We start from the raw sequence: 17,600 nt of genomic DNA on the forward strand, positions 1-17,600 counted from the left end.
ATATTAGTTTCTTTCCTGTGCCAGATTTCCAACCCGTATGACAGGGTTGGGAGCAGTTGAGCTGCCATTATTTTTAAGAGATGTCCATATGAGGGGCAATGTAATTTATTTTTCAGCTGTTTGTAGGCAAATGTGAGCAATTGGGCTTTGGCTGTGATGTCCCTTTTTTGGTGCACCAGAGACATGTTCCTGCTCAATTTAACACCCAAATATTTATATGTAGTTATCTCCTCAATTTGTATGTCCTTTGCGTACCATTTACATTTTCCTCGTCTTGGGCCCGCTAATCTCACTACCTTGCTTTTTGTTTTATTGAGTTCGAGACCTAATATGTCAGAATAATCGATTAATTTATTTATGACTCTTTGCAGGCCTATCGGAGTTTGACTTACTACAGCGATATCGTCCGCGTATTGCAGAAATTGTATTGGCTCATTTGCCAATGTTGGCGGATGACCATTTACGTGTTGCAGGTAGGTGTTTAAATCCGCTAGGCACAGATTAAATAAGCTTGGAGAGAGCACACAGCCCTGTTTTAGGCCATGTCTTATTTTTATTTGTGATGATATTCTTTTCCCGTCCCCCAACTTTACTTTGGCCCATGTTTCCGTATATAAGGCTATTATAGTTTCTATTAGTTTCTGCTGGAGTCCCCATGATTCCAACTTTTTCCACAGGCGGTCTCGTGGTACTCTATCAAAAGCTGATTTTAAATCGATGTAGCATGCCAGTAATCCTGCCCTCTTTTTTCTGCGGTTTCTATTAACATTGCCAATACTGAAAGGTTTGTGATTGAGCCCATGCCTTCCCTGAAGCCGGTTTGCAACTTAGGGATTATTTTATTGATGTTTGTCCATTCCTGTAGATGACGTAATATGCAGGATGCAAAAAGTGTTGTCTCTACATCAATAAGGGCTATTAGCCTATAGTTCCCTGGTTCCATTCTGCACCCATTTTTGAAAATTAGGTGAAAACGATTTCCGCTCCAGGACCATGGCATCCTATTGTCCCGAAACAGTTTGTTAAAGAGTGGTGTGAGATAACTTGCCCATAATTCAGGATCTTGTTTAAATAGGGCATTTGGAAGCCCATTTGGGCCAGCGGCGCCCCCGGCTTTCAGTTTTTTTTATCAAAGAGAGTGTTTGTTTCGCTGTTGTTAATGGAAATTGGTCTTCCAGGTCCCAGCTCGTTGTTTCTTCTTCCCGTTTGTTTGTTTTTTTGTTGAAGGTTACTGCGCTTCTTAATTCTTTTCCCAATGGAGTGTCTTTTCTTGCTTCTTTGCTTGGGAATTGTTCCGTGTGAATATTATACAGGCTATCGATGTATTGTAGCCATGTTGTTTCACTAATTCCTACATTCTGCCGCGCTCCTGTTCCTTTTGATAATTTATTGATTGTGCCCCAAAATTCACTGCTATTTGGTAATTTACGTGTCCATAGCAGGTCTTCCCATAGTTTTTCTGTGTGTGCCCTTTTTGCTTTTCTGCATTCATCTTTATATTCTTTTCTCATTTTTTGTATCTTGCTATTGTTGTTTCGGTGAGTCCTGGCGCCTGGAGTAGATATTCCTCATTGGGGGGGGGGGGGTTATTGCGGTTCAAAACTATAGTGCTACCGGGGCACAAGCTCAACAGTGCCTATTTTTTGCTCCCTTACTCCAATATAACGTCTGAATGGTAAAGGCGGGGCTTCCTTTGGCTTCTCACCACCTCTAGCTACCCTACCCCCCCTGTTTTGCTCTATGACGCGCTTTTCTTGAATACTATGCGTGTTTGTAGATTATTTATAGCCTCTTTGCTGCCTGCGGCTAAGATTACTCATGTCTTTTGCCGTCTTTTGCAGCTGCTCAGATGATTTCCGCTGCTGATACTGTAATCCGGCTGTCTGTCCTCCAATGCTGCTGTCTCTCCAAGTCTCTCCGAAGTCTCTCCGAAAGCTTCGCCACTTCCAGTGCCGCTGACACCATGGGGGGAGGGCGGACTTCAGTCTTCGGGGTTTAGATGGAAATCTGGGCTCTTGCCTCCTCGCTCCTCTACTCCTCGGGACCTCCGCGTCCTCCGACCGCCACTCGTGTGCGGGTGCAAATGCAGGTGTGGGTGGCACGTTTGCTGGTCACTTGCTGCCGCTTGCTAATACCTGCCACGGGTGCCTTCACCTCGGCCGCCGCTCTCTGATTCTCGTGTTCCCCCACCCCAGGCAGCTCCGGCAACACCGCGTCTCGCCTCTCGCTCTCGCTTCTGCTCTGCTCCTCCGCTCTCTGCTGCACGCTGCTCTCACAGGTGTCAAGTTCACCCGTTGGAGTCTCGGCGTCGGAGATTCGCAGTTGGAGGTTCGAGGTGATATTCCGCCGCTGTGATGGTCCCTGCATAAATAGAAACGACTTCTGGATATCTGTTAGTGACCAACGCACTAGAGCATTAATCCATTTTCCCGGCGGGCACTATGGCTCTCCGCTTCATACAAACGCAGAATTTTTTTTTAACTGCACAGATAGCTGAGGTTGTTGGAAGCCACGCCCTCTTTTTCTATCACTCTGCAATCACACCTCCTGGTGCACTGTTGGTTGGGGGATGGAGTCCCCTTGGCTCCAGAGGGTACTTGGAAGCCAACTTCCCCTCGTGCTACCTCTGGTAAAGTCTCACACAGTGCGATTGCTGTGAGGACTTTGGAGGCCCCAACCCCTTCCTTCACCACTCTGCAAATGCGCCCTTGGTGCACTACTGATTCGGGATGAAGTCCCCTTGGCTGCTGAGGGACCTTGGGGGCCAAAAATCCCTTCTGTTACCTCCAAATAATGCCTTACCGTGGGATTCCTGAGAGCTGGTCTGAGGTCCTGCCCCTTTCTCCACCAGTCTGCAATCGCGACTACTGGTTAAAAAAGCCATAGAAATTAGCTTTAAAAAACAAAGGTTACAGAGACATTATAGTTAGGAACAAGAAATAAAAAATTTAGAATTCACTTAATAAACCAAACGTTATAGGGACGTTACAGTTAGGAAATAGATTATAAAAAACCTTAGAAATTCACTGAAAAAACAAAGGTTACAGGGACATTATAGTTAGGCTCAGATTTCACTCTTTCTAAAACAGTGAAACTCAGCAGTTATAGTTACTTGAGCTAACTATAACTTACGCCCCCTCAATGCACTGCTTATGACCTCACATATTACATCACTCATGACATGGTCAGTGACATTACTGATGATATCACTGATGACATCATCTAGAGGACCACTCACACACCCACTTATGACCTCATATAACCTCTTGTACTTTGACTGACACAGACACATTCAACCACTCACGTACCCATTCACAGAACAATTCCAGTACTCATATACCCACTAACTCCTTCATAGTGGCACTCATACATGCACTCACTCACTTGTACATTCACTCAGACAACCCTTCACTCACCAGTACAGCCACTCACACAACCATTCACTCACATGTACAGCCACTCAACACAGCCTCTCACTCGCCCAAAACTCACATACTCACATACCCACACAACCACTTACATATCCATTAATACATCCAAACAAACACTCATACATCCACTCACTCACCATTACAGCCATTCACACAGACACTCTCCAAGACAGCTACTCACACACCAACTTATTTAACCAAAAACCCATTTAAATAGCCACTAACTCACCAACACAACCGTTTATACACCGGGTCACTGACTCATTCAGCCATTCAGACACCCACTCATGGGCTTGCAAAGTCACTACACACCCACTTACCCACCCAAAGAGCCACTCACTCTGCCACTAACTCACTCATACAAACACTTACACACCCATTCATTCACGAATACTGCCACTCACACAGCATGTCACTCACCCACATAGCTACTCACACACCCATGCTGTCACTCACAGACCCATACACACAAGGATACTTACAGTCACACACCTACTCACTTAATATATGTTAGAAGTAATATCACTAAGTAGTAGTGCACCTAGTATACTAATTTGACTTTGTAGTGGGTTAGTACATATGTTTGACACCGATAGGCTCTTTACAACATGTACACTCACTAGATGATATCATCAGTGATGTCATTTGAGATGTCATCTGTGATGTTATTGACCATAGAAGGGCAGTGTATTGCAGGGGTGTAAAGTAACTATAACTGCGGAATTTCACTGGTTTTGTACGAGTGATATCTGAGCCTAACTTGATGTCCCTGTAACTTTTGGTTTTATCAGTGAATATGTATATATAGATATAGAAATATATATATTTATATTTCTCCAGTATTAGGGGTGTCTTTCATAGATTCACATGACTGAATCATTCCCCGTCGTCGGAGTGGGAGTCCCACGGTACATAAAAAAGCAATAATATGCCATAATATATATAGCAAATATCAGAAGTACCAAACCAGGAAGTAAAGTAGCACCAGCTACCGTAGAAAAAACCTTCACACTCGTGACTATCCTAGTCATTATGTGTTAGTCCAAACTGCAGCCAATCAGGCGACAGTACCCACCAGAATGTTCTCCCCAGAGGCTCAGGCTCTCAGATTTTCTACCGCACGTCGTGTGAAGGGAGTCTCACTGAGCTCTGCTCAGTTTTCTTCAAGATTAGTTAGTTTCTTCAAGTTTTTCAGATGTCTACTTCTAAATCCCTGTTCAGGGCCTGTGATTCTTGTGGGAAGCTTAGGCTATTCAAAGAAGATCCCCACAAAAAATGTTTATATTGCCTTTATCCTGACCATAAGGCAAAGGAGTGCAAGATCTGCCGCACCTTCCCCCCTAAGACCATCAAGGACAGAGAAGGACGACTGCTGTTGTGGCTTAACAGACTCAAGGACAAGGAGGACCCTTTGTCTGAGGTAGGAAGCATTGCCTCTGGTTCTTCACTAATTTCCATTAAGAGGAAGGCTGAAACTGGAGTTTCATCTCCAATGGCGAAGGTGGCAAAGAAGGCCCAATCCTCTCTGGATTCTTCTGGGCTTAGTGTTTCAAAAAAGACTCTTCCACCTGTTAAGATGGATAGTACGCCCTCTAAGAAGTCTGGGAAATCTGCAGTTCCCAAGAAATCTTCACAGTCTGTGCCTCCTCAGTTGCCACCTTTGACAATTTCAACGTCAAAAAAGGATTGTGTTTCCTCTCATGTGGCCACGTCTACCACCTGCACGATGACTTTCTCCTCACCTAAGCCAGCTCTAGTGATGTCTTCGGCCTCATCGCCTACGCTGGTCCATGTGCAGATCAGGCCTATCTCGTCGTCGACTATAGTCCCGTCGGCGACGGCTAAGGTACCGTCGACGAGCTCCTCGTCTACGAATCTAATGTCGAAATTTGGCTCCCCGTCGACGATGAAAATTGTGCCGTCAACGATGCTCTCGTCGACGAAGCTCTCGCCGACGACGTTGCCGTCGACGATGAAGTCCTCGTCGACGATGAAATCCACGTCGATGAATCTACCGTCGACGACCTTGACGACGTCCCCGTCAACGAAGTTATCGTCGACGACCTCGTCGACGAAGATATCATCTAAAAAGTCGTCGTCGACGAAGATAGATCAATCGTCGACGATGGTACAGTCGACGAAGCAAAAAATTCAGCAGCAACAAGCAGGTTCATCGGCGCCGGAGGTGATTTCATCGACGCCACCACTGTCAAGCTGCACTGCCTTACAAGTCTGGTCAGCACAGTCATCTGGGATACCGTTGCCATCACCTGCAACTACAGCTACGCTGTTAAAGAAAAGGGCTACTAATGAGGCGATTCCTTCTACGCTGGTAGTGCCAGAGAAACTTTTGGATTCTGATGAGGAAGGATCCTATGAAGATGAAAACTTTGGATTGGCCAGAAGTCCGTCTGACCTCCTTATTAAGATTCAAGACGATACGGAGGAAGATATGCATGAAACGAAGCCTTTACCACATGAGGACAGGCCTGCTCCCGGCATGCAAATGCCTGAGGAATTATTTTGCAATCTACAATACATGCTGAGCGACTACTATAGGCGTTTTCCACCTTCAGAGTCAGGTGACTCTCATGTATCTACGCCAAGACCTAAAACAGCAACACTGCTTTCAAAGCAGGCACAGCCAGTTGTTTCTGTGACGTTGGAGGAAGGACGTCCAGCATTGTCTGCGTCACAAGTCACAGCTCCTCAAACAGAGGATGAAGAGTACTCAGATCATGAGGAGCAGGAAGAAGGAGAATTAGACAATAGGTCAGAATCGTCGGAGTATGAGGATTACAATGCAAACACGCCCTCTCCGGCAGAGCCTACAACTTCAGAGTCACCTCCTGTGGACATTGCGTCATTCCACAAGATCATGGATAGAGCAACAAGGAGGTTCCTGATAACTATGGAGTCAAAACAAGAAGACTGCTTCTTGTATGACTTCAAGTCTTCGCCACAAAAACAGAGTTGGACCATTCCAATCCTAGATTTCATATGGAAGGAGGGAGTGAAGATCATGTCCAAGCCAAATTCTTTGCCAGCAGTGCTCCCGAGAGTGGATAAAAAATATAGGGCGCCAAATTCATCTCCAGCGTGCCTCATTGGACAAGTGAAAGCAGACTCTGTGGTAGCGCAGGCAGTGCAAAAGAGATCTACTAACCCAACGTCTCAGGTCTCTGTTCCGCCAGATAGAGACGGGAGATGTCTAGATTCAATCGGGAAAAAAGTTTCTACAATTTCAGCTACAACTATTAGAGCCGCTAACTCTCTAGCCATATTAGGGAGATACGATAGGCAGATGTGGTCTGACATCTCGCCGTATGTGGACAAACTTCCTGAGCCAGATCGGGCTGAAGCAAAGAAGATCCTTCAGGAAGGAGAGTGCGTCTCACCTGAGATGATTGATGCTGCAGTGGACGTTGCTGCCACAGGTTTTCGTCAGCTAGCGGGTGCTGCTGTTCTCAGGAGGCAAGGATGGTTGAAGGCAACATCCTTTCGACAGGAGGTCCAAACAAGGATTATAGATATGGCATATGATGGAGAGTATTTATTTGGAAAGCATGTTGATGATGCTCTGGAAGCCATCAAGAAGGATACTGAGACAGCACGTTCGCTGGGCACTTTACAATACAGGAAGTCTTCCTTTTGTGGAGCAAGAGGAAGAGGGAATTTCTCTAATAGAGGAGGCTATAACCAACAGCGCTCCTATACTTCCGCCCAGGGAAACCAAAGATCCCAGCCATATCGTCAACAGACTTACGGACAGAGAAAAGGACATTTTTCTCAGTCTCGAGGAAAATCCAACTATCGCGTAAGAGAAAATAAAAAGTGAGAAACGCATCCTGCCGCCACTTTCTCCCAACCCGAACCAAATTGGAGGAAAAATATCCCAAAATTACTTAAATTGGTCCAAGATTACCACAGACAAATGGGTTCTGGATGTGGTAGCCAGAGGTCACATTTTGGAATTCGTAAAAACTCCTCCGAACTCCCCCCCAAGAGGACCACCTCCAGCACATCTCAAGGAGCTGTTTGCCCAGATCAACACTATGATTCGAAAAGGAGCAATAGAAAGGGTACCTCATCATCAGAAAGGAAAAGGCTTCTACTCAAGATTTTTCCTTATTCGCAAGAAGTCGGGGGAATGGCGACCCATCCTCGACCTGCGGGCCCTCAAGAAATTACTCAAAAAACTGTCATTCAGGATGCTGACACTTCAAGAAATCCGCCATTTTCTTTCGGCGGGAGAGTATATGGCAGCACTCGATCTTCAGGATGCATACTTCCATGTTCCAATTTTTCCCAGGCACCGGAAGTTTCTAAGGTTCAGAGTGGCTGGCAGGGACTTCCAGTTCAAAGTTCTTCCCTTTGGACTGCGCTCAGCCCCCAGAGTGTTCACGAAGATACTGGCCCCGGTGGCAGCCCACCTTCAGTTGCAGTCAATACAGATATATCCATATCTAGACGATTTCCTTATCAAGGCCAGTTCTTTCGACATGGTAAAAACTCACATTCAAAAAACTCTGTCACTGATGCAAAGCCTGGGTTTCTCAGTGAACTTCGAGAAATCGCACCTAACGCCAGCAAGGAGAAAGACTTTCTTGGGAGCGACACTGGACACCAAGCTCGCCCAAGTATTTATCTCAAAGGAGAGACAGGAAAAGATACAGCGGCTGGCTGCTGCACTGTTGTTAAAAAGGTGCGTTTCAGTACGCATGTTCAAGTCCTTCATAGGGAGGATTTCTTGCTGTATTCTTCTCACCCCCAACTGTCGTCTTCGGATGAGATCCTTGCAAGAGGAGCTCAGTCGCCAGTGGATACAGGTGTCGGGGTACTTCGAGGATATCATCCAAATACCACCACGAATGCGAGAAGTGATCCAATGGTGGAGTCAAGGTTGCAACATACAAGTGGGATGCTCTTTCCTCACGGAAGTGCCCAGGTTCATAGTGACGACAGACGCTTCAATGACAGGCTGGGGTGCACACCTCCAAGGCATGACGGTCAGCGGGAAATGGAACAAAATCCAAATGAAATGGCACATAAACAGGCTAGAATTGCACGCCATCTTTCTAGCCCTGAAGTCCTTTCAGGCGACCCTAGAAGGCGCCACAGTCTTGATTCGGACTGGCAACACCACCTGCATGCATTATCTAAACAAGCAGGGAGGCACAAGATCAGCCCGGCTGTCGCACCAGGCGCAAGAGATTTGGAGTTGGGCCCTGACTCACAATATCCATCTGTCAGCTCTCCATGTCCCGGGAATCGCGAATGTGTTGGCGGACTCTCTCAGCAGATCCACAGGTTGCACTCACGAGTGGGAAATACATCAACCATCTCTAGACCGCATCTTTCAGACATGGGGGCATCCGGATCTGGACTTGTTTGCGACGCACCAGAACCGGAAATGCCCATACTTTGAAAGCTGGGTTCCCCACAAGGATTCGTGCGGGGATGCCCTTTCGAAGAGTTGGAATCAAATATTCGCTTACGCTTTTCCACCGATACCACTGATCCCGAAAGTCATCAAGAAGATGAAGAAGCAGCCATGCCGGTTGATACTGATTGCTCCACGATGGCCCCGGCAATACTGGTTCACCGAGCTACTCCTTCTCTCGGAATGCAACCCTATCCAACTTCCTCGCATTCCGAATCTTCTCTCCACCCACAAGGGCAGGGTGTACCATCCGGACCCAAACTCGCTGAAATTGTCGGCTTGGCTCCTCAGCACATGGAATTTGCACACTTAAACATTCCGCAGGATTGCCAGGAGGTACTGGCGAAGGCCAGAGCTCCATCTACGATCAAGACCTACAAACTTAAGTGGAGGCGTTTCTGTGCATGGTGCCATTCTAATGGTCTTCATCCCATTCATGCCAAACCAGAGCAAATTCTTCCCTTCTTTTTGCACTTGGCCAGATTGGGTTTGGCGCATTCTTCTCTTAAGGTCTTCCTGGCTGCCATTTCCAGATTTCGTCAAGATGGATCAAATTCTTTGTTTTCCGTGCGGATCATACAGCAATTTTTCAAAGGATTGTTTTGTATGTTTCCGCCTGTGCGGAAACCTCCGCCTACATGGCATCTGAATGTCGTACTAACTCAGCTCATGCGTCACCCTTTCGAGCCGATCCATAAGGTGGACCTGAAATTTTTAACATGGAAAGTGTCATTGTTACTGGCTTTAACATCTGCTAGAAGAGTTAGCGATATTCAGGGATTTACATCTAGATCGCCTTTCATCCAATTTACCACTGACTCGGTAGTACTACGTACTAATCCAACGTACATGCCAAAAGTGCCTTTGGATTTTCATCTGAATGAGCCGGTTGTCCTCAAGACATTCTTTCCAACCACACAGTCTCCGGCTGAACGAGTACTACATTCGTTGGATATTAGGAGATGCCTCAAGTTTTACCTATCAAGAACCTCTGCCAACCGCAAGACAGACCAGCTGTTCGTGGCTTATGGGCGGCAGCGCCAGGGCTGTGCAGTTTCAAAACAGACCATTGCTAGATGGGTCTCCTCTACAATTGGACTTTGTCATCAGCAGGCCGGTAGACCCTTACAGGCCTTGCCAAGAGCACATTCTACAAGGGCGGTTAGCTCTTCCGCTGCCCTTTTTGCTGGTGTGCCTCTTCGACAGATCTGCAGAGCTGCTACATGGTCTAGCAGGCACACCTTTACTAGACACTACTGTCTAGATTCAGCAGACGACGCAGATGCTTCGGTTGGAAGAGCAGTGCTACGCAATCTTTTCAAATAAGGTGAGCCTCTGTTTCCACCTCCTCCTCTATGCTCTTTATACGTTATTTCAAATGTTGATGATTATTGTTATACATGTATACTGTATATATATATATATATATATATATATATTTGATACTCTGACGTCTACGAGCGTTATGCTAGGAGTACTGCTTACTATTCTGATTCAGGCATGTGAATCTATGAAAGACACCCCTAATACTGGAGAAGAACAATAGTTACTTACCTGTAAACAGGTGGTTCTCCAGTATTGGTGTCTTTCATAGATTCACATGCAACCGCCCGCCTCCCCCCAGAGACTCACTCAGGCATTATGGGGTTTCACTCCTGTGCGAGAAAATCTTAGAGCCTGAGCCTCTGGGGAGAACATTCTGGTGGGTACTGTCGCCTGATTGGCTGCAGTTTGGACTAACACATAATGACTAGGATAGTCACGAGTGTGAAGGTTTTTTCTACGGTAGCTGGTGCTACTTTACTTCCTGGTTTGGTACTTCTGATATTTGCTATATATATTATGGCATATTATTGCTTTTTTATGTACCGTGGGACTCCCACTCCGACGACGGGGAATGATTCAGGCATGTGAATCTATGAAAGACACCAATACTGGAGAACCACCTGTTTACAGGTAAGTAACTATTGTTCATATATATAATACACTTGCCTTTATATTTACCTTTCGCATGGTAATGGCATGCGTGGTAAAGGCGGGTCCTGGTACAAAAATGCGTGGTAAAGTCATGTATGGTAAAGATGCATGCAATGTAACACTCGCATTGCAATGATATGCATGGTTTAGACCGTGTTGAAATTGCTGGTTCCGATGGGGGCTGCAGGAACTCTCTTTACTTTCACCCAGAGATTGTAGGTGCTGAAAATATCTGAAATCAATTTGTGAATGGATGAGAAAAATAAGGAATTACCAGAAGAATCGGACCTGACATTTACCCTGGATATTCCTCATTTATTAGTGGACAATCATGGTCCAACTTATAATAGGCCAGATTTTCTAAGCTCCCATTTTTATCAATACCCCTTGTAACTTATAATGGCAAATGGGATTCAAACCTCTTAAGGATTTCATAGTGGGACCCCATAAGCAGACTGAATCTTCATAATATTGATATGGGCCAAACCTGCCCAAAGCTCCCTGCAATGCCCCAGCTTTCTCTAAGACAATGTGTTATGAGTGATTAGAATTTTTTTTAGAGGGCTCCAGTTAGTCCAATACACATGTAAATCAATACTTACAAACCATCCCTTACTTGTCAGAACCTTAGCTCTCTTGCATTGTATCTTTAAAAGAAGGCACGAGGGGGCATGTTAACAAGGAGATTGTACCACTAGAACCTCACTTTTTTTGGTTGTTCCTGGAGCATGATGCCCGGCACCATATTTACAAAGCGGTATTAAGCGACTCTGCATGACTTAATGCTGCTATGTAAATATGGTACCCTGTGACACAGTTTCCTGTGTGAAAGGGGCATTTAAAGGATGTTCCTGTGGGTGTTCCACTTCAACACCCATTGTTTTTTGTCACTGTGCCAGTTTTTACAAGGATGTGTAAATCTGAGGCAACTCCAAAAACTAACACCTTGCAAAAGCAGGCGCTAGTTTGGCGCAACAAGGAGAAATACTTTTAGTTCTCCTTGTTTTTGCTTTTTCTATGTGTGCTCCATTCTGCAGCACACATAGAACTAGCAAATCGCCATCATTGTTTGTGTGCAGGAAGGTGTCCCTGCAACACATGCACACTTGCACTATGGCGCAAGGGTGTCTGCACTGCATTGCCGCTAGTCAGCTATTTTTAGTGCCAGCACAAGGGAAAACACAGGTGTGTGCTGTATTCTTAATACGCGCATCCCTGCGGTTTTTAAATGACGGAGCGTGGCTGTCAGACTTGTAAATATTTAGGCAAAAAAGGTCCAGAGCACACAATTCTGTATCTGTAGATTGGTTTATCTTAAAGTAGTATTGGTAGGGATAGACTGTACAAAGTATATCGTTTTCAAAAGTTTTATTCACCGACAGTGTTCCCCACCTGGGAATCACTGCAAATATCAAGCAAGCCGACACATGTTTCTTCACAACATGTGGCTGTGACTCATCAGGGCTGAAAGAAAATAATGAAATAAATATAATGTCGAAATACACGGAATCGCGTTGTTTGTGGTAAGAAGGAACACCCGTGACTATCACTCATTTTTATGTAATTTTACTTATTCAAAAAGAAATGAACTCCTAGTGTCAGGAATAGACCAATGTGTTGTGACTTATCGGCGCAATCAGGGTAAAACAAGTCTGTAATACGATGTACATTTCACAAACTAAAAGTGCAAGTGTAAGGTGGGGTAAAATTAGTACTGTTTTTGGCATCTAGTTGGGTTCATTAATGTAATACAATGAAAACATAATACTTTTGGTATAATAAGTCCCATAGTGACAAATGTAGCATAATTATATATTTTCGGTACCATGACACTTGATAGAACAACGAGTGATTACCCCAGTTACTGTAGTGGTATCTTAGTTAAATAAAACGGCTTGATTAGGAACAAAATAGTTGATTGATAATGGCTAGTTGCCTCATTGGGGGAATTGCCTTAATGATATGAGGGATACATAGACTCGTCTCTAGTAGTAAGTTCTTGATACATTCATAAAGTTCTTTTTAACAGTAGGTATATAGGATATTCTGCCCTTTGCTAAAATAATATTAATCATCATAGTACATTTAGGCACTGCATAACTTAAGTCCGTCTCTTTTAGAATACAAATCAACTAACATTGTTTTACGGAAATTATCACTCACTTAATAAACCAATAGTTGCGCCCTAGAACTCATGATTATTGTTATAAAAACGCAAGAACGAACAAGGAGAAACAAAGTCTTGTCAATGTGCCTGAAGGAAATAATTAAAAGATCTAGAAACCATCTAATATAATCGTGGCAATGACCGGAGTATCATGTGATATGTTTAGCCAAAAACAGATAAAATAAAATACCACAATACAAACTTTATGAAACGCCGTGTCACTAAACCGAACCCATAATTCTAGATTCTTCAAAATCGGAGTGGAACTGTGGTTTAGACCAATGTTGACACAAGAAATGAGCAACTGTGAAATCGAGTCAAGGGGATTATTGCAATGAAAAAGGGGTTGTTACCTGATCTAATGACCAAGAGGCAGGGTCTGCAAAAGGTGAAAAATAAGGGGGGGAAAAGGTTGCATAAACCCTGAGCAGGAGGTTTGCTTCGAGGTACTACTAATGTTCATTTAAAATTGGGTATGATCACTCACCGGTGAACCGGTGATAATTCCAACCCGGTCCTAATCGGGTGTTTTTTTTATTTAAGTAAAGGTAGCAGCAATCGGGTTGATCGCGTCGAACTGTATGTGGGGAATTTGTTCAATCAACAAATTCTGTGGATCGGAGGCTGAAAATGAAAAGGAGGGTTCATGAAGGGGCCCGTTGGGTTTTGTAACAGAATGGGTTATGCCCGAAGGTAACAAAACCTGAATCTTACCCGTGGTGAGCCTAAGTAGTGGCGTTGGTATCGGTAGGTTGCCGAGTGCGGGAACACCGAGTACGGATGAACCCGCCCCTTTTAAAGGATACTCCTAAAAAAAGCTAGACCGATCTAAAGCGAGGATGGTCAAAAGAGAAGAGTTAGTTCTTTTAAGAAAAGGAAAAGATTCCGAAATGATGACCTGGGTCATGTGACGTTTTATTAGAACAATATCACAGCTACTCATTAATTGTGTTTAGGATGTAAGGTGTAAACGCGTGTTTAAATATAGAAACATAAATGCGAGGGGTCAATGAATATCCAATTTAGGACGTGTTTTAAAAAAACAATGGACAATGTGGTTAACCGTGCTAAATAAAGAAAAAGTGAAAGGAATAAAAGTGAAAAACTCATAAGCAGAAATTGAGCACATAAATCCCTATAATAGGGAGGAAAAGGATACAGATTATTCAGTTAACTACTAACTTATAACAAATGTATTAGGAAAATAAGCATAAAAGTCTTGTCACAATCTGATTTACAATGTAGTTGTGTGGATAGCGTTATTCTTAATCTATCCGCGACAGCTATTGGCAACATCTTCGTTGAAGTGAAGTATATGGAACTGCAATCTTTTCAAACCAAAGGTAATGTCAATGCTTATCTTAGGAGAAACATATTGTCTCAGTATCCAACCCATTTTTTTCAAGATACAGTTTAGAAAATGGATTGGATTATTAGATGATCGTCATCCTTCAGGTATCAGGACCCAAGAAGAAATGTAGTTCATCGTCAGTATTCTGGCCTGTCCTGGTCGTATCTAGACGCATGATCCAAAGCGCTTCCTCCCTTCTTAGGCGTAGTTCTCTGTTTCCTCCTCTCACTGTTGCTTGTACAACATCAATGCCATAGAAGGTGAATGTTTTGATATTTCCTTGTGATGGACACGAAGCCATATGTATTGCCATGGGGTATCTAGGATCTCTCATGGCATATGCTCTTGCGTGTTCCCTTATCCGTTCTCAGAGAGGTCTGATGGATCTACCCACATATCTGCTTTTACAGGCACATTCAATGATGTACACCGTGAATTTTGTGTCACAGTTGATGTTCGTGTTGATGTTGTATCGTTTGGATCTGTGGTCGATAAAGGACTTAATTCCATGATTTGCCCATCTACACATTGAGCATATTCCACATTTGAAGAAACCCTTGGATTTCTGGGTCAGCCAATCACAAGTTCTTGTGCCTTTAGGCACAGTTGGGCTCAGTCTGTTCTTCAAATTTCGACCTCTGCGAAAAGTTATTTGTGGATGAGTTCCTATTATGGTGGTCAGGGTTCTGTCAGCACTTAGGATCCCCCAGTGTTTATTGAAACTTTTGCGTATCACAGGACTCAGTTTGTTAAAGTCTGTGATGAGTCTTACAGGTTGTTGTTGTTCCAACCTCGGAGTTTTAGGAATTTAGGTTGCCTCTCTGCTTATTTTATTAATCCTTTTGTCTGCTTTTGAAATGATCTGAGGTTTGTAACCTCTTTTGATAAACCTGGACTGCATTTCTTTAATGCAGGTTTCAAATTCTTGTTCTTCACTGCAGATTTTTCTTGCTCTCATGAATTCCCCATAAGGGATGCCGTTAATCTGATGGATAGGATGGGAACTGTTACTATGAAGGACTGAATTGCAAGCTGTTGTTTTCCGGAACAGTTTACTCTGGAGTGTCTCATTTTTTACATATAGTTCTGTGTCCAAGACGGTTACATTGGTAGAGCTAATGTGTGTTGTGAACTGCATGTTCATCTCATTGTCATTCAGATATGCACAGAACTCCACAAGTGTTGCTTCTGATCCTGACCATATTAAGAGGCAATCATCTATATAGCGACCCCAGTACACTATATTGTCAATCCATTTGGTACCTTTGATGCTCCAGATCATATCCGCCTCAAGAGCACCCATGTAGATGTTTGCAAATGAAGGGGAGAACCTTGAGCCCATGGCTACTCCCCTTATCTGTTTGTACCATTTTTTATCAAATAGAAAAAAGTTCTGGTTTAATATGATATCCATCATTGTTACCAGCATTTTAGTGTGTTCTACTAGTGTGATGGGTCTCGTATTTAGTGCTTTGGTGACTGCTGCTAATCCCAGATTCGGTTCAATGGAGGTATAGAATGATACCACATCCAGGGTCGCCATTAACAAACCAGGTTGCCAAGTGATGTCTGCTAGAATACTTAAAATATGTTTAGTATCTTGTATGTATGATGGCATGTTCTTTACCATCGGATTCAGGAATTTGTCCACAAATTGTGAGAGTCTCTCAGTGGGACCCCCAATACCAGACACAATCGGTCTCCCAGGAGGGAACTTGGCAGGTTTATGAATTTTGGGAAGAGTATATAGCCAGGGGTATGTTGGGCGTGTCACCTTTAGATACAGATATTCCCCATCGTTTATCAGGCCCGCTTCCTTCCAGTCCTTCAGGTGGTTATTGATCCAAATTGTCAGAGAACCCATGGGATTGCTTGCTATTGCTTTATAACATGAATTGTCAGAGTTGAGAGAGGATTTCTGCATTGTAGTCAGTTCTGTTCATGACCACTACATTCCCTCCTTTGTCGGCTTCACGGATAACTAAATCCTGATTTTCACTTAATGTTTTTAACGCTATTCTTTCTTCCCTGGTTAGATTGTCTCCTTTTGTATGTCTGTTGTTTGTAGTTTTGGTCTCATATTTGCTTATGTCTTCTAGCACCAATTTGTAGAATGTATCAATAGTATTGCCACTTGGTAATGTGGGGGTCCATTTAGATTTATTTTTTAAACCACTGTCTATTGTACTGTTTGTTTTTAATTCCAAGTCAGTTAGTAGATCATTGAAGGAATTTGGAGGATCATCAAAGTCCGTGATGGATAGTAGCAGGTGTGAAGCCAGGACCTCTTGGATACTGATAGGGTTGGTGGATAAATCTGCTTGATTGTCAGTGCTGGAAGTATTTTCTGTGGGAGCACCCCAGAAGTGTTTCTTCAGTTTGATGCCCCTGATAAATTTGAAAAGATCAATCTTCATCCTGCAAGGGTCCCCTTGTTCTGTAGGATTGAAGCTGAGTCCTTTGCTCATGTGTTTGTCCAGGTTTATGGATGAGAGATTAATCACCTGTACATCCTGCTCAATCGCATTGTTCACTTCTTGTTGCCGGACCTCAGTCTTTCTCTGTAGTCGTCTTTGTCCTCCCCTCTGGCCTCTGCGGGTTTTACGTATGTTTTGTTTGTTCTTGTTGGTTTGTTCTTCTCATTGTCCTGATTTCCCGAGAAAAAGTATTGGCGGTTCCAGATGTCGATGGCAAGGATCCAGGATCTTGATTACCGTTTGTGATTTCTTCTGCTTCACTCTCGGTTTCCGGTACACTGGTTAGGGAGGTATTACTTGACGAAATGTTGGAGGCACTGGATTTGGCCGTTTGTTGATTACTCGTGGGTTTCTGGAATTGCTGGTCATATTTTCTAGCAAAAGTGAACACTCTGCCTTCACGATAATCCGCTTCATCTCTACGTATTTGTCTGGATTTGCGATCTTTTATGTCATTCTGATGTTTGCTCAGGATGTCTTCAAGGATTTTGTAGTTTTTTTCAGTTGCATCTTTGAGATTGAGGGCTTCTATCTCCTTCTCTAGTTCTGCAATTTATGCCTGTAATTTAGTCACTTTTCGGTCAGCATTTTCTATTAGAATCATCATCAAATTAGTGAAATTCATAGTTACTGATTCCTCCCATTTGGTTAGGAGGTCGTCATCCAGATCGTAAAAGGTTGGAAAGGTCTGTGATTGGAGACCTCTCGGTATTCTTTGAACTCTCAGGTACTGCTTCAATGTTGTGCCGTCCCA

The sequence above is a fragment of the Lissotriton vulgaris genome, chromosome 9, assembly GCF_964263255.1.
Source record: "Lissotriton vulgaris chromosome 9, aLisVul1.2, whole genome shotgun sequence".
Classification (NCBI taxonomy): Eukaryota; Metazoa; Chordata; class Amphibia; order Caudata; family Salamandridae; genus Lissotriton; species Lissotriton vulgaris.